Genomic DNA, 21904 nt, shown 5'->3' with positions numbered 1-21904 from the left:
ATAATTTACATATGCATATATAGTACTAAAATCCCATAAGTTACGGAGGAATCTATAGAAAATGCCAGGCAAAATTTACAATAACATATACGCTAAGATATGAATTAGCAGATATGCTAAGATATGAATTTTGTCTATACACTAATCATGCAATCAATGCAACAAGATGTGTCTAGACTAAGGATGATAAGCAAGTGATTCTCTAAGAATGATAAGTAGGTAATTTTTGACACGAAATGATAAGCAAAACTTTTGACATGCAGACACGGTCGAAGTCCAGACTCACTAATGCATCCTAACGACTATCAGTTAGACACACTAATGCAAGACCCAGTTCACTAAGACCACCGCTCTGATACTGTTAACACCTATTTCCTTATGAGGTAAGGCTTAGTATGTCAACAAGAGACCAGAAGTGATCTAGCTTTTAGGAGGGCGGAGTGTTGCCGATTGATTTTTACCCTCGGGAAATAATCCCTGCAGACCCGGTACACAAGTGTAAGAACTTGTGGGGAGGCTTAATCAATCTGTCATCCGCAGAGCGTATAAGTGCTAGCCGGATGACTTCTAGTAAGAGAAAGTAGAGAGAGAAAGAGAGAGGTGAAGTCTCAGCTCTCAAAATTGTCAGAATGTCTGAACTTGTGTAAAATGACGACCCAAGGGGTCTATTTATAGTGTCAGATCTACCATATTTGTTTGGGGACACGTGTCAAATGATGATACGTTCTGTTACATGTGCTCCGAAATTTATGCTAAATGCGGCGCTCTCCGGCCAGGACTTATGCGCTAGGCGGCCTTCAGGGCTTACGCATGACGGAGCAGCCTGTACAGCGGAGAACGCTAGACGGACAATCTCCACAAAACTGTTGTTTCCAGCCTTCCTGATGCTATTTTTACGCAACTATTATGCCTTTTATGTGTGTATACGATAGGATACACCATTAAGTCCCCCCAGTTTAAGGACTTAAGCATTTGAAAAATGATTAAGTTGTTAAACTTTTAATAACGCATGCCAAACCAGCCTGTTCATTGCCCACTTGCATCGGGGAAAACATTTTAGGCATTAAATGCAGACGAATTTTACTGACACTGTTATGATTAATTTTTTCTTACGGCTGAGATCATCCACGCACCTCCAGTTTTAAAAAGTATTATTTCGTACCCTTCGTTTAAACTCGCCCATACACGTGTCTCAATCATGACCATTAAAATTGCACCGATGAACCCTTATAAAAACCGTCATAACCCTGTTACCATCACTTTTTTACCTTTGCCAAGATCCAAAAAGCATATTTCTCCCAAATCTTCATCGCCTTCTTCAATCTTCAACTTTTTAAGGTTTACCGTCTTCCAAGGTCAGTACACTTCATCTTACTGCTATTTTCTTCTTGTTGATATCTGTTACTGTATTATCATGGCTTCTTCACGTAGTACTGGCCAAGAACACGCCAAGCCTTCTTCATCAAATACTGCTGACATTCCAGAAGTTAGCACGATGGCTTCATCATTGACTAGTGAATATTTAGATGGATTAAAGATTGCCTTTCGCCATCTCAATCAATACAACCCTGTTCTTCCCACCATCGGACAAACTGCTGACAACCCTCCTGAGGGGAAAATTACTTTATACGCTTTACAAATTACCCACGGCAACCTCCGTGTTCCCCTTACTAACTTTCTTCTTCGCCTTCTTAGATATTACGGGGCCTGTCTTAGTCAGATACATCCCCATGGTCTTCAAAAAATCATCCTTTTTGAAATGTACTGCAATGCTATTAATATAAAGCCTCGCATTAATGTTTTTATCTCTTTGTTTAGAATCCGCACAATTAGCGATTGCTGGCTTACTATTGGTAGTAAGAAAAATAATCATTTTGTTGGTCTAAATAGAGTTTCAAACTTGAAGGACTAGAAAAGTCCATTTTTCTTTGTTGATGAAACTGTTATTCTGGAAGAATACTCCGTTATCCGGGAGTGGGGTGCTATTGATGCTGGCATAGGAAAGTGTGTTAAAATTTCTCCCGCAGAACAGCGGATAGTAAATAGCTTGAAAGGACTCCGTATTCCACCCAGATCATACGAAAGGTATGAGGGAATCCTTGTGCTGTGAAAAGTGAGCCAAGAATGGCCAAGCAATTCTGTGCCAATACTTCGTGAGAAAAAACAGGGTAGGATGTGATATGATCATCCTATTATATATATAGATTTTTGTCTACTGTTTGTCATGCGTACTTATATTGCTATTAATATGTAATCTTTGCAGGAAACTCCGTGATGCAGGTCCGCTCTGCTCCTTTATCCCATGATCTTGATGATGATGTGGAGGTCACTGCTCGTGACAAAACTGTTAAAGAGCTTGAGGCGGAGAGAGTTGCAGCTGAAGCTAAAGCTGCTGCTGATGCTGAAAAGGGGAAAGAAATTGCTGTGAGCAGCTCAAACAGCGAATCCGGGTCTGATCATACAGACACTGAGCGAACAACGAATGATACCACCACCGCCGATTAGCAAACATCGGCATCAGTTGACATTACGGGTGAAACCAACCCTACTCCTCCTCCAATCCAAAAGACAAGAAAGAAGAGCATAGGCTCTAAAAGGGTGAAGAGTACTGAGGAGGTCAAAAAGAAAAAATGTAGGAGAAGTATGTCCATTCTGCTCTCTTTTGAAAATGCACATGTTTTTGCTTATAACTGTTATGTTTGTTCATAATACTAATTTGTTTTTGTTAGTAATTTTAGCAGAGTCGGATGATAGCCAAGGGAAGGCTACGGAGGGCGGTGACCGGAGGCCGGAGAGGAATCTTGAAAGTGAAAGAGAGAAGGGCCTGAAAATGCCTGACCCAAACTTTACCCCCTTCGATGAATCAGAATTTCATGAAGATAGGCCTGAAGGCAACTCTGCTTATGATTCTCCTCTTCCTAATATCACTAATCCTACTGTCACCTCCTCCAATGTTCAAGAGCCAACTCTTCCTGCTCATGTGAGGGCTTTGCAAGCCATCATTGTAAACCCCGCCACTAAAGATAAAGAATTTGCAACTCTTATTCAGGTATGAACGATAAGACCCTCTGCATATATATGCTTGTAATTTATTGATGCGAGCTGTTTGAAATAACTCATAAAATTTTATTGATGTACAGGGTTGTGTTATCCCTGAGCTGAAACCCCAATTCTCTGCTCTTCGTTCTCATCAACTCAGGGAATCAACTATGGCAGCTCATGTACTGCTAACCAACCACCTGGACTCTGTGCTGTAACTGCAGGAACATCAAGAGTCTATTCTTGCCTTTGCTCGTAAAGACATAGCTGAAAGTGCAAATGCTCGTAAAAGAGCTGCTGGTGCTGAGCGTGCCTTAAATGATGCGCAGAAAATAATAAAGGCTAAAGAAGTTGAGTTAAAAAGTGCTCAAGATGTTGCTGCTGTTCTGCAAGGGGAAAAGGATGCTGAGCAGGTGAAAGTGGGTGAGTTGGAGAAACAGCTGAGTGCAGAGAGAGAAAAGTCTGCTGAGCTACTCCAGAGGGCGGAGAAAGGCGAGGGAAATTTTGCTGAGCTTAAGAAAGGTGTGCCAGATTTGATAGCTAAGGTGCTTGGATCCAGTCTTGTAGGGAATCCCTACAATGATTATGTTGATGCTGCCTGCGCCCATGCTATTGATGATGTGACCGGCAAGCTGTTCAAACGCCTTGCCCCCAACCAAATGCCTTCTGCTGCCATTGCCAAACTTATGCCTCCTGGTACTCAAGAAAAAGTTGATGAGGCTAAGAACAAATTGATAAATCTGAAGATAAATGTTTATGATGAAGTATGCAGCAAAGAAGACTCTTCTGCTCAAGATGTGCTTGGCGTGCAGTTTAATTGATCTTTGTAAAAATTTCAAACAATGTTTTGTAATAAACTTCTTACGGACTTTAACATTATATATATATATATATATACTGACTTTATTGTGATGACTATGTGTGCTTATATGCTTGTTGCGAATATTTTTATGCATAACGCTTTAAAACCAATCAATTATGCACCTGAGCATAAAATTTCTATACACAATTGTATAGTGTATAATTTGAGCAAATCATTTTGAAAAGTGCATAAGGTAACTCATATGTAAATGCCTTGCAGTATCAAGAATACGATGTCTGATTATGCCTTCCATCATAAAGTTAATGAGGAAGAATTATGAAGTGTTTTAGAAGAATGACTATAAATCAATAAACTCTCCGTCTTACGCCTTCCGTCATAAAGTATATGAGGAAGAATTGCTAATTATTTTGCCTTCATACATAAAATGTATAACTTCGTTATGTGAAGTAATTTTTTATAATGTTTGTCATGACAAGTATCTGAGTTTTGTATCATGCCTCAGTGCGTTCTAGTAAAACTTAAACGTTTTTTAGCCGATCCCTTGTGCCTTTACTGGCCGACACAAAAGCTTCTGCCATCGGAGGTATTTAAAAATACGATCCTTCTGTGGGCAGGTTATAAATGTAATGTTTTACATTTGTCACGGGCAGCACTTTGCTTAAGAAAAATATAAAATTATTGCTCAGTACTGTGCAGTACATAAACAATTGATGACGACTTTTAGGTGGATCAAGCCTAATTAGTACGTCATGAATGTTTAATGTATGCAATTGCTAATGTATGCACTGCAAAATAACCACAATGGTTCACAGTAAGTTTGATAAACGCTGCTTCATCATATAATTCGAAATGTGTTCTTCAAATGCCAAACAGGCATGAGTACAACGATTGTAAAAGACTGCTTTTATTGAAATGCTAAATGAAACTGCTCTTTATTGAAAAGATAAACACTGTTCTTGATAACTTGTTGACAAATTGCTTCTTCATATGCCGAGCGCCCAGTGCTATTCGGCCTTCACTCTTGCTTATGGAATGAAAAACTCCTGAACTTCTTCCTCGCTGAATAACCTATCACGCCTTCTCTGATTCATTCTGCCTACTGGCCCATTTGCAAACGTTGATCTTTCCCTTGTTGGCTGCACATACTGTGAATGTATGGCTACGACTCCATTTGGAGTGGGGAATCTGACCTCTGCATGGGCCGTCGATGTTATTGCTCCAAACTTAGCCAAAGCTGTTCTTCCAAAAAGGACATTAAAACGAGAATTGCCATCTATGATTGTGAAATCAATTGTTTCCGTTCTCAACAATGGGAATGTGCCCATAACAACTTCTAAACGAATCTGCCCCATGGCATTTATCGGTGCTCCTGTTAGTCCAGAAACTTTCAACCTTGTTTGCCTAGCTCTGCTCTGCACATGCCTTGGAAAAGTTCTCAAATAATGCCAGTAGATGATATCAGCTTCACTTCCTGTATCTGTGTAGATACAATTGACAAACTTATTTGCTATCTCTACTGAAATGATCACTGGTTGGACGGACAACGCCCAATTCTGAATTGGCTGAAAGATAATTGGGACATATCTTCAGCTGTCCAAATTGCTGTTTGATGATTCACCTTCTTCATAATGACCATCGTTAATCCAAACCATCCTGATTACAACTTCTGGAGTTGTCTCACGCTCTGTGATCCATTCTCCGTACTGCGGTTGGTTCCGATTATCTCTTCCGCCATGCTGCTCTCTTCTGTTCTCTCCACGGCTTCCTCTGCTACCATCATTCCTTTGCCACGCAAATTTCCTGCGAGGATCATTCCTCCTGTACTGTTTGCCAGGCAACAAATGATTCAGTTCTCCTGCCTTGATTTTCGCTATAATTTCTCTCATCAAAGATTTACAATTGTCCGTATCATGGCCCCAAGCCTCATGGAAATCACACCACAACTCACTCTTTGGACCCTCCCTCTCTTCCATAGGTGCTGGAGCATTGAAAGTGGTCCGAATTGGTTCAGTAAAAAGGATCTCTTTCGGCATTTTGGTAAGCGCCATTATCAACGGGTGCCTTTCTATTGGCTTTCTGTTGTGGTGAAAATCATTAGGGTGATTGTTTCCTCTCCATCCTCCATTTGAATTGTCATTCATTCTCTGATTTCTGTCAAAATACCGTCCTCCGTTGTGTGGCTTGCTACTACTGCCAGTATTAAACTTGTTCAACCCACGCTCACCAGCTCGAACATGCCTCTGTGTAACCTCCAAAGCTTGATGCAATGTTTTTGGCAAGTCATACCGTAATGCATGAACAAGTGCACTAAACCGTCGCTGGTCCAAACAGAAAATGAAACCAGATACAAGCTGTGATTCTGGATAATCAGGAATCTTCTGTGCTTCAAGTGTATAACCCTTCATAAAATTGCTCAAAGATTCGTTATGATGCATTGTGATCTCATGTGCATCAAGATGTGTCAGAGTATAGCTCCGTAGATTTTGGTATTGCATCACAAATTTTGCTCTCAAATCAAGAAAACTGGTAATACTCCTTGGCGGCAAACTAGCAAACCATTCGCGTGCCATTTTCTGCAATACCATAGGAAACATATGGCACGCAGTTTCATCCTCCCAATGCTGCAACCTCATAACACCTTCAAACATAGTCAGAAAATCTTCCGGATCCGTTGTGCCATCATAAACTCCAATTGCTGGTATAGCAAGATTTCTGGGCAATGGATAATTAGCAATTCGATCAATGAAACACTGCGTTGATTCTGCCATCGCTGGTGGCTTGGTGGCTTGTTCTCCAGTAATGAGGGAAAAAAAGTTGTCCACAGCCACAGCACGGACGGCGGGCTGCGCTAAGCGTTGCTTGTATTTTGCTGGAGCTGTCTGCTTAAGAATGTCATTTAAAAGCAACACTGCCTGCTTTTCTGACATGAACTCATCTTTGTCAATTTCATCATCAGAGTCATTATTATCACAATTCTGGTCATTATCATCCCCAGAATCATCAATAAGACTGCCCAGCTTGTCAAGTAGCCTGGATAACTTGTACTTTGATATAGATTGCCTTTTCATTATCTGCTTGTCTTTGCCATCCGCCATCCGCCGAAAAGGTATAAATGACGGACATCGCCGTGGTTGCATCAATGGTCGTCGCTCTGGATTAGTAACAAAATTTGGAAGTCTTTTTGCACTTTTAGCTGTCGCTTCTTCGATTACTGGCCTTTTCCCCGAATTAGTTGCCAAATGTTTAAGCCTCTCTGTAGTTTCAGCAACTGTTTCTTAAATCGTACCATCTAGTGGTGAAATAGGTACATCTTCAACAGTGACCATGTCGTCAGTTGATGGATGATTGACTGCTTCAAGTACAAATGGAGATTCAGCTGCTTTCGTTCCTTTTCCGTTTCGTGTGTTCTTTGCATTAGTGGATGGCGCCATTGTTAACACCTATTTCCTTATGAGGTAAGGCTTAGTATGTCAACAAGAGACCAGAAGTGATCTAGCTTTTAGGAGGGCGGAGTGTTGCCGATTGATTTTTACCCTCGGGAAATAATCCCTCCAGACCCGGTACACAAGTGTAAGAACTTGTGGGGTGGCTTAATCAATCTGTCGTCCTCAGAGCGTATAAGTGCTAGCCGGATGACTTCTAGTGAGAGAAAGTAGCGAGAGAAAGAGAGAGGTGAAGTCTCAGCTCTCAAAATTGTCAGAATGTCTGAACTTGTGTAAAATGACGACCCAGGGGGTCTATTTATAGTGTCAGATCTACCAGATTTGTTTGGGGACACGTGTCAAATGATGATACGTTCTGTTACATGTGCTCCGAAATTTATGCTAAATGCGGCGCTCTCCGGCCAGGGCTTATGCGCTAGGCGGCCTTCAGGGCTTACGCATGACGGAGCAGCCTGTACAGCGGAGAACGCTAGACGAACAATCTCCACAAAACTGTTGTTTCCAGCCTTCCTGATGCTATTTTTATGCAACTATTATGCCTTTTATGTGTGTATACGATAGGATACACCATTAGATACCAAATGAAGAGACCCGTCCTAATCCATCCGGACAAAGTCATCAACCTTTGATTCCAGAGCAATGATCGATTCCAAGTATTGTCCTTAAAATGAGCAAATGCACAGCGGAAGGTTTCTTTCACACCTAAGAATAAACATGCTTAAAAGTGTCAACCAAAAGGTTGGTGAGTTCATTAGTTTATCATAAATAATCATTTCATAATTTTAATAGACAACAAGATTTCATATTTCCATTTCTCATAAACATACGTCCCATGCATAGAGACAAAAATATCATTCATATGGATTGAACACCTAGTAACCGACATTCACAATATGCATATAAGAATATCCCCATCATTCTAGGATCCTCCTTCGGACATGATATAAATTTCGAAGTACTAAAGCATCCAGTACTTTGGATGGGGCTTGTTGGTCCCGATAGATCTATCTTTAGAGTTCGCGTCAATTAAGGTGTCTGTTCCTTAATTCTTAGATTACCAGACTTAATAAAAAGGGGCATATTCGATTTCGATCATTCAACCATATAATGTAATTTTGATTATTTGTGTCTATTTCGTAAAAACATTTATAAAAGTTGCGCATGTGTTCTCAGCCCAAAAATATAAAGGGTAAAAAGGCAAATGAAACTCACCATACTGTATTTTGTAGTAAAAATACATATCACGGCATTGGATAAGTATAGGGTTGACCTCGGATTCACGAATCTATATCAGGTATATATATTAATACACATAATTGTAAATGAACAATTTATTTATTTATTTATTATTATTATTATTATTATTATTATTATTTGTTACTTTTGTAAGTTATATGTTTCATTAATAGTTTAGCTATATTTATTTTATGTATACTTTAGACGAATAATGTTGAAAATAATTATTTTAATGTTAGTAATAATGATGATGATAATAATAATAACAATAATAATAATAATAATAATAATAATGATAATAATAATAATAATAAGAATAATAATAATATTCTTAAAATTAATATTAATAGTAATTTTCATAGAGTTAATATTAATATTCATAAAATGACAATAATGATAATAATAATAAAAATAATGATAATAGTAGTGGTTTTAATAAAGATGAAAGTTTAATAATAATAATGAAAATAATAGTTTTTATAATAATACCTAATACTTAATAATAATAATAATAATAATAATAATAATAATAATAATAATAATAATAATAATAATAATAATAATAATAATAATAATAATAATAATAATAATAATAATAATAATAATAATAATAATAATAATAATAATAATAACAACAATAAGAGTAATAATAATAATACTACCTTACATGAAAAAGTTCCAAAAATGAATAAAGTGCTTCCTCCCGGAATCGAATTCTCAACCTCTCGTTCCACGCAAACGCCTCTAAACCACTGAATCACTTTGTTATATTTGGTATAGTTCATTAAATAATTAAACCTTAACAAACTGTTACGGCCCAATTATCTAAACGAGTTCCATGGCCCTAAGAGAATTTATAAACGTGCTGGCCCAACAACCCTTCGGCCCATCAGCGATTAATCACGGCCCACAATAGTTTCTCTTGTAATTAAAAAAAAAAAATTCTGTGAGGGCCTAGGTTCGAACCTGGGATCCTTCGATTAACAAACACACCATTAACCATCTATCTATCTTCTGTTTTTCTGTAATTATTGGTACCCCAAAAGTATTTAACTCGTATAAACAGCCGTCATCTTCATCATCTAATCATAATCATCATCATTATCATTCGTAATTAATCATCATCTTTCCTCACATATATAAACGTATCCTCTTAGTAATTATCATAACCTAATCATATAACCATCACCATCGTCATCTACATAATCACAGCTTACCATCATCATAATCGAAGCATCATCATTTTAACCTATGCGAATCATGTTTAAGTTCACACGAAACGTGTAATCATGTGACAAAATTACAAGGAACGCGTACATAGTTACACGGATTGTGTAATGTCATCTTCTTCAATATTGTTTCCACTGTTCATCGACTCTAACCTTTTACTATCGTTTACGTCTTTGTTCAAGGGATGCCCAGAATTGAAACAAGATTATAAAGCAAGAAAGAAAATAGGTAGATAGCGAGTTCAACTAAAGTGCTAGGCTGAAATATAAAAAGGTATCGAGTAGTTGCAGGTTCACTGTATCATCATCATCAATCGATCAAACAGTAATAGCAGTAGTTGTAATAATTAACAAGCGTAACAGCAGTGGTGTAAACAATAAGTTGTGTTGGGGTTTGAAGGATGATCGAACAAGACAAGAGCATTAGTAAGGAAGATGTAAAAACCAACGGTTTTTGAGATGTTTTTGATCAGGAATAGGAATAAAAATGGAAACAGTCTGATGGTTGTTAACAAGTGTGGTTCTCTCGGTCAAGGATAAAAGAGGGGGAAAATAGTGGTTATCGGAGGTTTAGTGATGATTTGGGTGGTGGTTTTGAGTGATGGTGGCGAGTTGAGATGATGACCGGAGGTGATGTAAGGTGGTCTCCGGTGGTGACCGGTTGTGGTGTCGTGAAGATGAGTTTCACGATGGGGAGAAGTAGGGAGAAAGATTGTGTTGCTTGGTCGATGAATCATGAGAAAGTTCTCTGCATCCTATATATCTATGTACATATATATAATATAAATATATAATAACAATAAATTATAAATTAATTATTATAATAATAACACTACTTTCAAATATATGATTGAAAGGAAAAGTAGGAACGAATGGTACAGCAAAGTTGTCACCAAGTTTGTAGTCTTCTTACCGACACTTTTACCACGAAGTGGTATATCGTGTCCATTGCTAAACAGTTAACATATAAAAGCGTTCCTAAAAATCCCAAATTTTTAGATTAAATATATTTAATTATTTCACTCATTAATTGTTTGAAACCTGATAAAAAAGGCTCGAAAATTATTTATTTTCTGTTCCGATTTATATGTACGGAGTACGAATATTTAAACTTAAAAATGTAAAAATACTTTTAACAAATCTAAAATCTTCGTAATCGATTTACAGTTCAACTTTTATTTTAATCCTTCATAAACTCATGTTAAATCTAGGTAGATGCTAACGAAATGTCAACCGAGTATTACTGACGTTTACTAATTAAGCTTTATATCATTTATTCCCTTTTCTATATATAAACAGTTTTAAAATAGCAAGTTTATTTTACTAAAAGAAATATATTATATATTTTTAAACAAATGGAGTTAATATAACTTTATATATTTACAAGTAATATTTATATATATAATTATATATATCTATATATTATTAAAATTAGTTTTCATTGCATCGCATTTTATTTAATTTATTTTTATAATATAAATTCTAATAATTAAAATATATAATATTCAAAATTATATTTTAAATCATAAATACTTATTTAAATATAAATGTTATCTTATTTACAAATAGTTGTTCGTGAATCCTCGGGAATGGTCGGAAGTCAAACCATTTTATAAACTAGTTCAAAATTTTGAAATTCAATTCAATGGACTTTGCTTATCATGTCGGTTTAAGCTGAAGATCAAGTTTAAATTTGGTCGGAAATTCCCGGGTCGTCACAGCTTCTTCGGCCGCCTGCTCTTTAATTCTTCCCTCAATCTGATTTATGAGTTTATGAGCTATTCGAATTGCCTTCTGTATAGAAGCGGGCTCGTGTGAACTCACATCTTCTTGAATTCTTACTGGTAACCCTTTTACAAATGCGTCGATCTTCTCTTTTTCATCTTCGAATGCTCCCGAACACAATAGGCACAACTCTGTGAATCGTCGTTCATATGTGGTAACGTCGAACCCTTGTATTCATAACTCTCTAAGTTCTGCCTTGAGTTTATTGACTTCGTTTCTAGGACGGTACTGCTCGTTCATCAATTGCTTGAATGGCGACGACGGTAGTACGTAAGCAGCATTTTGTCCAACCTGTTCAAGATAGGTGTTCGACCATGTTAACGCAGTACCTGTGAAGGTATGCGTAGCGTACTTAACTTTTTCCTCTTCAGTACACTTACTTATGGCAAACACCGATTCGACTTTCTTGGTCCACCGTTTCAATCCAATTGGTCCTTCGGTTCCATCAAATTCCAAAGGTTTGCAGGAAGTGAATTCTTTGTAGGAGCATCCTACATGATTTCTTGCGCCGTTAGCTGCATTGCTAGATTCAGAGTTATTGTTGGTATGTAGCGCAGCCTGTACTGCGGCTATGTTTGTAGCAAGAAAGGTACGAAATTCCTCTTCGCTCATATTCATGGTGTGTCGAGTAGTCGGTGCCATTTCCTTCAAAATAGCCAACTGAATCGAGTTAATCATATAGAATATTAAGAGTAGTCAATAGTATTTCATAGCATAATATGAACTCATTTATAAAAGCTTTTTCTTCATATTAGCGTTTTATAAGTTTAAATTCGGGTACTACCTACCCGTTAAGTTCATACTTAGTAGCTAATATACAATTCAACAACTACAATTCCATATGAAAAACTGATTATAATAATATATCACATATAAATATTCTTCAAACTTACAACATCGCTATATTACATATAACATGAAATATATGAAATGTCCCGTTCTTATTGATTAAAAACGTTCCATATTAATTGATTTCGTTGCGAGGTTTTGACCTCTATATGAGACGTTTTTCAAAGACTGCATTCATTTTTAAAACAAACCATAACCTTTATTTCATAAATAAAGGTTTAAAAAGCTTTACGTAGATTATCAAATAATGATAATCTAAAATATCCTGTTTACACACGACCATTACATAATGGTTTACAATACAAATATGTTACATCGAAATCAGTTTCTTGAATGCAGTTTTTACACACTATCATACAAACATGGACTCCAAATCTTGTCCTTATTTTAGTATGCAACAGCGGAAGCTCTTAATATTCACCTGAGAATAAACATGCTTTAAACGTCAACAAAAATGTTGGTGAGTTATAGGTTTAACCTATATATATCAAATCGTAACAATAGACCACAAGATTTCATATTTCCATACACATCCCATACATAGAGATAAAAATCATTCATATGGTGAACACCTGGTAACCGACAATAACAAGATGCATATATAAGAATATCCCCATCATTCCGGGACACCCTTCGGATATGATATAAATTTCGAAGTACTAAAGCATCCGGTACTTTGGATGGGGTTTGTTAGGCCCAATAGATCTATCTTTAGGATTCGCGTCAATTAGGGTGTCTGTTCCCTAATTCTTAGATTACCAGACTTAATAAAAAGGGGCATATTCGATTTCGATAATTCAACCATAGAATGTAGTTTCACGTACTTGTGTCTATTTTGTAAATCATTTATAAAACCTGCATGTATTCTCATCCCAAAAATATTAGATTTTAAAAGTGGGACTATAACTCACTTTCACAGATTTTTACTTCGTCGGGAAGTAAGACTTGGCCACTGTTGATTCACGAACCTATAACAATATATACATATATATTAAAGTATGTTCAAAATATATTTACAACACTTTTAATATATTTTGATGTTTTAAGTTTATTAAGTCAGCTGTCCTCGTTAGTAACCTATAACTAGTTGTCCACAGTTAGATGTACAGAAATAAATCGATAAATATTATCTTGAATCAATCCATGACCCAGTGTATACGTATCTCAGTATTGATCACAACTCAAACTATATATATTTTGGAATCAACCTCAACCCTGTATAGCTAACTCCAACATTCACATATAGAGTGTCTATGGTTGTTCCGAAATATATATAGATGTGTCGACATGATAGGTCGAAACATTGTATACGTGTCTATGGTATCTCAAGATTACATAATATACAATACAAGTTGATTAAGTTATGGTTGGAATAGATTTGTTACCAATTTTCACGTAGCTAAAATGAGAAAAATTATCCAATCTTGTTTTACCCATAACTTCTTCATTTTAAATCCGTTTTGAGTGAATCAAATTGCTATGGTTTCATATTAAACTCTATTTTATGAATCTAAAAAGAAAAAGTATAGGTTTATAGTCGGAAAAATAAGTTACAAGTCATTTTTGTAAAGGTAGTCATTTCAGTCGAAAGAACGACGTCTAGATGACCATTTTAGAAAACATACTTCCACTTTGAGTTTAACCATAATTTTTGGATATAGTTTCATGTTCATAATAAAAATCATTTTCTCAGAATAACAACTTTTAAATCAAAGTTTATCATAGTTTTTAATTAACTAACCCAAAACAGCCCGCGGTGTTACTACGACGGCGTAAATCCGGTTTTACGGTGTTTTTCGTGTTTCCAGGTTTTAAATCATTAAGTTAGCATATCATATTGATATAGAACATGTGTTTAGTTGATTTTAAAAGTCAAGTTAGAAGGATTAACTTTTGTTTGCGAACAAGTTTAGAATTAACTAAACTATGTTCTAGTGATTACAAGTTTAAACCTTCGAATAAGATAGCTTTATATGTATGAATCGAATGATGTTATGAACATCATTACTACCTTAATTTCCTTGGATAAACCTACTGGAAAAGAGAAAAATGGATCTAGCTTCAATGGATCCTTGGATGGCTCGAAGTTCTTGAAGCAGAATCATGACACGAAAACAAGTTCAAGTAAGATCATCACTTGAAATAAGATTGTTATAGTTATAGAAATTGAACCAAAGTTTGAATATGATTATTACCTTGTATTAGAATGATAACCTGCTGTAAGAAACAAAGATTTCTTGAGGTTGGATGATCACCTTACAAGATTGGAAGTGAGCTAGCAAACTTGAAAGTATTCTTGATTTTATGAAACTAGAACTTTTGGAATTTATGAAGAACACTTAGAACTTGAAGATAGAACTTGAGAGAGATCAATTAGATGAAGAAAATTGAAGAATGAAAGTGTTTGTAGGTGTTTTTGGTCGTTGGTGTATGGATTAGATATAAAGGATATGTAATTTTGTTTTCATGTAAATAAGTCATGAATGATTACTCATATTTTTGTAATTTTATGAGATATTTCATGCTAGTTGCCAAATGATGGTTCCCACATGTGTTAGGTGACTCACATGGGCTGCTAAGAGCTGATCATTGGAGTGTATATACCAATAGTACATACATCTAAAAGCTGTGTATTGTACGAGTACGAATACGGGTGCATACGAGTAGAATTGTTGATGAAACTGAACGAGGATGTAATTGTAAGCATTTTTGTTAAGTAGAAGTATTTTGATAAGTGTATTGAAGTCTTTCAAAAGTGTATAAATACATATTAAAACACTACATGTATATACATTTTAACTGAGTCGTTAAGTCATCGTTAGTCGTTACATGTAAGTGTTGTTTTGAAACCTTTAGGTTAACGATCTTGTTAAATGTTGTTAACCCAATGTTTATAATATCAAATGAGATTTTAAATTATTATATTATCATGATATTATCATGTATGAATATCTCTTAATATGATATATATACATTAAATGTCTTTACAACGATAATCGTTACATATATGTCTCGTTTAAAAATCATTAAGTTAGTACTCTTGTTTTTACATATGTAGTTCATTGTTAATATACTTTATGATATGTTTTCTTATCATAGTATCATGTTAACTATATATATATATATATATCCATATATATGTCATCATATAGTTTTTACAAGTTTTAACGTTCGTGAATCACCGATCAACTTGGGTGGTCAATTGTCTATATGAAACATATTTCAATTAATCAAGTCTTAACAAGTTTGATTGCTTAACATGTTGGAAACATTTAATCATGTAAATATCAATCTCAATTAATATATATAAACATGGAAAAGTTCGGGTCACTACAGTACCTACCCGTTAAATAAATTTCGTCCCGAAATTTTAAGCTGTTGAAGGTGTTGACGAATCTTCTGGAAATAGATGCGGGTATTTCTTCTTCATCTGATCTTCACGCTCCCAGGTGAACTCGGGTCCTCTACGAGCATTCCATCGAACCTTAACGATTGGTATCTTGTTTTGCTTAAGTCTTTTAACCTCACGATCCATTATTTCGACGGGTTCTTCGATGAATTGAAGTTTTTCGTTGATTTGGATTTCATCTAACGGAATAGTGAGATCTTCTTTAGCAAAACATTTCTTTAAATTCGAGACGTGGAAAGTGTTATGTACAGCCGCGAGTTGTTGAGGTAACTCTAGTCGGTAAGCTACTGGTCCGACACGATCAATAATCTTGAATGGTCCAATATACCTTGGATTTAATTTCCCTCGTTTACCAAATCGTACAACGCCTTTCCAAGGTGCAACTTTAAGCATGACCATCTCTCCAATTTCAAATTCTATATCTTTTCTTTTAATGTCAGCGTAGCTCTTTTGTCGACTTTGGGCGGTTTTCAACCGTTGTTGAATTTGGATGATCTTCTCGGTAGTTTCTTGTATAATCTCCGGACCCGTAATCTGTCTATCCCCCACTTCACTCCAACAAATCGGAGACCTGCACTTTCTACCATAAAGTGCTTCAAACGGCGCCATCTCAATGCTTGAATGGTAGCTGTTGTTGTAGGAAAATTCTGCTAACGGTAGATGTCGATCCCAACTGTTTCCGAAATCAATAACACATGCTCGTAGCATGTCTTCAAGCGTTTGTATCGTCCTTTCGCTCTGCCCATCAGTTTGTGGATGATAGGCAGTACTCATGTCTAGACGAGTTCCTAATGCTTGCTGTAATGTCTGCCAGAATCTTGAAATAAATCTGCCATCCCTATCAGAGATAATAGAGATTGGTATTCCATGTCTGGAGACGACTTCCTTCAAATACAGTCGTGCTAACTTCTCCATCTTGTCATCTTCTCTTATTGGTAGGAAGTGTGCTGATTTGGTGAGACGATCAACTATTACCCAAATAGTATCAAAACCACTTGCAGTCCTTGGCAATTTAGTGATGAAATCCATGGTAATGTTTTCCCATTTCCATTCCGGGATTTCGGGTTGTTGAAGTAGACCTGATGGTTTCTGATGCTCAGCTTTGACCTTAGAACACGTCAAACATTCTCCTACGTATTTAGCAACATCGGCTTTCATACCCGGCCACCAAAAATGTTTCTTGAGATCCTTGTACATCTTCCCCGTTCCAGGATGTATCGAGTATCTGGTTTTATGAGCTTCTCTAAGTACCATTTCTCTCATATCTCCAAATTTTGGTACCCAAATCCTTTCAGCCCTATATCGGGTTCCGTCTTCCCGAATATTAAGATGCTTCTCCGATCCTTTGGGTATTTCATCCTTTAAATTTCCCTCTTTTAAAACTCCTTGTTGCGCCTCCTTTATTTGAGTAGTAATGTTATTATGAATCATTATATTCATAGATTTTACTCGAATGGGTTCTCTGTCCTTCCTGCTCAAGGCATCGGCTACCACATTTGCCTTCCCCGGGTGGTAACGAATCTCAAAGTCGTAATCATTCAATAATTCAATCCACCTACGCTGCCTCATATTCAGTTGTTTCTGATTAAATATGTGTTGAAGACTTTTGTGGTCGGTATATATAATACTTTTGACCCCATATAAGTAGTGCCTCCAAGTCTTTAATGCAAAAACAACTGCGCCTAATTCCAAATCATGCGTCGTATAATTTTGTTCGTGAATCTTCAATTGTCTAGACGCATAAGCAATCACCTTCGTTCGTTGCATTAATACACAACCGAGACCTTGCTTTGATGCATCACAATAAATCACAAAATCATCATTCCCTTCAGGCAATGACAATATAGGTGTCGTAGTTAGCTTTTTCTTTAATAACTGAAACGCTTTCTCTTGTTCATCATTCCATTCAAATATCTTCCCTTTATGCGTTAATGCAGTCAAGGGTTTTGCTATTCTGGAAAAGTCTTGGATGAACCTTCTGTAGTAACCAGCTAGTCCTAAAAACTGGCGTATGTGTTTCGGAGTTTTCGGGGTTTCCCACTTTTCAACAGTTTCTATCTTTGCCGGATCCACCTTAATACCTTCTTTGTTCACTATGTGATCGAGGAATTGAACTTCTTCCAACCAAAATGCACACTTTGAAAACTTAGCGTACAATTCTTCCTTCCTCAATACTTCTAACACCTTTCTCAAATGTTCACCGTGTTCTTGGTCATTCTTTGAGTAAATAAGTATGTCATCAATGAAAACAATGACAAACTTGTCAAGGTATGGTCCACACACTCGGTTCATAAGGTCCATGAACACAGCTGGTGCATTAGTTAAACCAAACGGCATGACCATAAACTCGTAATGACCGTAACGTGTTCTGAAAGCAGTCTTTGGAATATCATCTTCTTTCACCCGCATTTGATGATACCCGGAACGTAAGTCAATCTTTGAATAAACAGACGAGCCTTGTAGTTGATCAAATAAGTCGTCGATTCTCGGTAGTGGGTAGCGGTTCTTGATGGTAAGTTTGTTCAACTCTCGGTAGTCGATACACAACCTGAATGTACCATCTTTCTTCTTGACAAACAAAACAGGAGCTCCCCACGGTGATGTGCTTGGTCGAATGAAACCACGCTCTAAAAGTTCTTGTAATTGGCTTTGCAGTTCTTTCATCTCGCTGGGTGAGAGTCTGTAAGGAGCACGAGCTATTGGTGCAGCTCCTGGTACAAGATCTATTTGAAATTCAACGGATCGATGTGGGGGTAATCCCGGTAATTCTTTCGGAAATACATCGGGAAATTCTTTTGCAATGGGAACATCATTGATGCTCTTTTCTTCAGTTTGTACTTTCTCGACGTGTGCTAGAACAGCATAGCAACCTTTTCTTATTAGTTTTTGTGCCTTCAAATTACTAATAAGATGTAGCTTCGTGTTGCCCTTTTCTCCGTACACCATTAAGGGTTTTCCTTTTTCTCGTATAATGCGAATTGCATTTTTGTAACAAACGATCTCCGCTTTCACTTCTTTCAACCAGTCCATACCGATTATCACATCAAAACTCCCTAACTCTACTGGTATCAAATCAATCTTAAATGTTTCGCTAACCAGTTTAATTTCTCGATTCCGACATATATTATCTGCTGAAATTAATTTACCATTTGCTAATTCGAGTAAAAATTTACTATCCAAAGGCGTCAATGGACAACTTAATTTAGCACAAAAATCTCTACTCATATAGCTTCTATCCGCACCCGAATCAAATAAAACGTAAGCAGATTTATTGTCAATAAGAAACGTACCCGTAACAAGCTCCGGGTCTTCCTGTGCCTCTACCGCATTAATATTGAAAACTCTTCCACGGCCTTGTCCATTCGTGTTCTCCTGGTTCGGGCAATTTCTAATAATGTGGCCTGGTTTTCCACATTTATAACAAACTACATTGGCATAACTTGCTCCGACACTACTTGCTCCGCCATTACTCGTTCTGACACTATTTGTTCCTTTCGTTCTATTAACCCCTGGTCCGTAGACCTCACACTTCGCCGCGCTATCACCATTTCTTTTACACTTGTTGCAAAATTTGGTGCAGAACCCCGAGTGATTCTTTTCACACCTTTGGCATAGCTGCTTCTGATTGTTGTTGTTGTTGCAGTTATTATTGTTGTTGGGATGATTGTTGTAGTTGCTGTTGTTGTTGTTGTTGTTGTTGTTGTTGTTGTTGGGCCGTTTGTTGTAGTTGCGATTGATGTTGCGATTGTTGGGATAATTGTTGCGATTATTGTTGTAATTGCTGTTGTTGTTGTATTGGTGATTCTTATCACCGTTTTCCTCCCACTTTCTTTTGACTTGCTTCACATTAGCCTCTTCAACAGTCTGTTCTTTAATTCTTTCTTCAATCTGGTTCACTAGTTTGTGAGCCATTCTACATGCCTGTTGTATGGAGGCGGGCTCGTGTGAACTTATATCTTCTTGAATTCTTTCCGGTAATCCTTTCACAAACGCGTCGATCTTCTCTTCCTCATCTTCGAATGCTCCCGGACACAATAGGCATAATTCTGTGAATCGTCTTTCGTACGTGGTAATATCAAATCCTTGGGTTAGTAACCCTCTAAGTTCTGTCTTGAGCTTATTGACCTCGGTTCTGGGACGGTACTTCTCGTTCATCAAGTGCTTGAATGCTGACCACGGTAGTGCGTACGCATTATCTTGTCCCACTTGCTCTAGATAGGTATTCCACCATGTTAACGCAGAACCTGTGAAGGTATGCGTAGCGTACTTCACTTTGTCCTCTTCAGTACACTTACTTATGGCAAACACCGATTCAACCTTCTCGGTCCACCGTTTCAATCCGATTGGTCCTTCGGTTCCATCAAATTCCAAAGGTTTGCAGGCAGTGAATTCTTTGTAGGTGCATCCTACACGATTTCCTGTACTGCTAGATCCAAGGTTATTGTTGGTATGTAGCGCAGCCTGTACTGCGGCTATGTTTGAAGCTAGAAAAGTACGGAATTCCTCTTCATTCATATTCACGGTGTGTCGAGTAGTCGGTGCCATTTCCTTCAAAATAGTTAAATGGAACAAGTTAATCATACAGAATATTAAGAGTAGTTAATAGTATTTCGTAGCATAATATGAACTCATTTATAAAAGCTTTTTCTTCATATTAGCGTTTTATAAGTTTAAATTCGGGTAGTACCTACCCGTTAAGTTCATACTTAGTAGCTAATATACAATTCAACTACTACAATTCTATATGAAAAACTGATTATAATAATATTTCGCGTTCAAACTTTTATACAAAATTTTACAAACTTACAATATCGCTTATTTTACATAAAGCATGAAATATAGCACACAATAACTTTGATACAAGATAGTTGTGAAGACAATTCTAGCTAGTACACAAGTCGTTCAGCAAAGGCAATAAAGTCACGTAATTCATACGTCCAGAAACAAGTCATGCATTCTGGTTTTACTAGGACTACTTCCCATCCTTGGTCTTGTGCAACATAACCGTTATGGCCGTTGATAAGACAGCGTGTTGTAACGTCATCAAAGGGACGAGGGTTACGTAATGTCCAACAGTCCCGTAATAATCTAAAAACCTCATTTCTTACCCCAATTACCGACTCCGTCACTTGTGGAAACGTTTTGTTTAATAGTTGTAGCCCGATGTTCTTGTTCTCACTTTGGTGAGAAGCGAACATTACTAATCCGTAAGCATAACATGCTTCTTTATGTTGCATGTTAGCCGCTTTTTCTAAATCACGAAGTCCAATATTCGGATATATTGAGTCAAAATAATTTCTTAACCCGTTGCGTAAAATAGCATTTGGGTTCCCCGCAATATATGCGTCAAAGTAAACACATCGTAACTTATGGGTTTCCCAATGTGATATCCCCCATCTTTCAAACGAAAGTCTCTTATAAACCAAGACATTCTTGGAACGTTCTTCAAATGTCTTACAAACTGATCTCGCCTTAAATAGTTGTGCCGAAGAATTCTGGCCGACTCTAGACAAGATTTCATCAATCATGTCTCCGGGTAGGTCTCTTAAAATATTGGGTTGTCTATCCATTTTGTGTTTTTAAACTGTAAAATAGACAAGAGTTAGATTCATAAAAAAAATACTTATTAATACAAGCAATTTTTACATATATCATAAAGCATAAGAACACTATATTACATATATTACACCACACGAATACAACTATCTTATTCCGACTCGCTCGTTTCTTCTTCTTCGGTTTTGGTTCGTTTTGCCAAGTTTCTAGGGATATATGATGTTCCCCTAATACGAGCCGTCGTTGTCCACATTGGTTTAGAAAAATCTGGTGGTTTAGAGGTTCCCGGGTCATTGTTACAACTTAAGGACTTCGGGGGTTGACGATACATATAAAGTTCATCGGGGTTGGAATTAGATTTCTCAATTTTTATGCCCTTTCCCTTATTAATTTCTTTTGCCTTTTTAAATTCAGTTGGGGTAATTTCTATAACATCATCGGAATTCTCGTCGGAATCCGATTCATCGGAGAATTGGTAATCCTCCCAATATTTTGCTTCCTTGGCGGAAACACCATTGACCATAATTAACTTTGG

Source organism: Rutidosis leptorrhynchoides, chromosome 9 (genome assembly GCF_046630445.1).
Source record: "Rutidosis leptorrhynchoides isolate AG116_Rl617_1_P2 chromosome 9, CSIRO_AGI_Rlap_v1, whole genome shotgun sequence".
Lineage (NCBI taxonomy): Eukaryota > Viridiplantae > Streptophyta > Magnoliopsida > Asterales > Asteraceae > Rutidosis > Rutidosis leptorrhynchoides.
Note: the sequence above shows the minus strand (reverse complement) of the source record.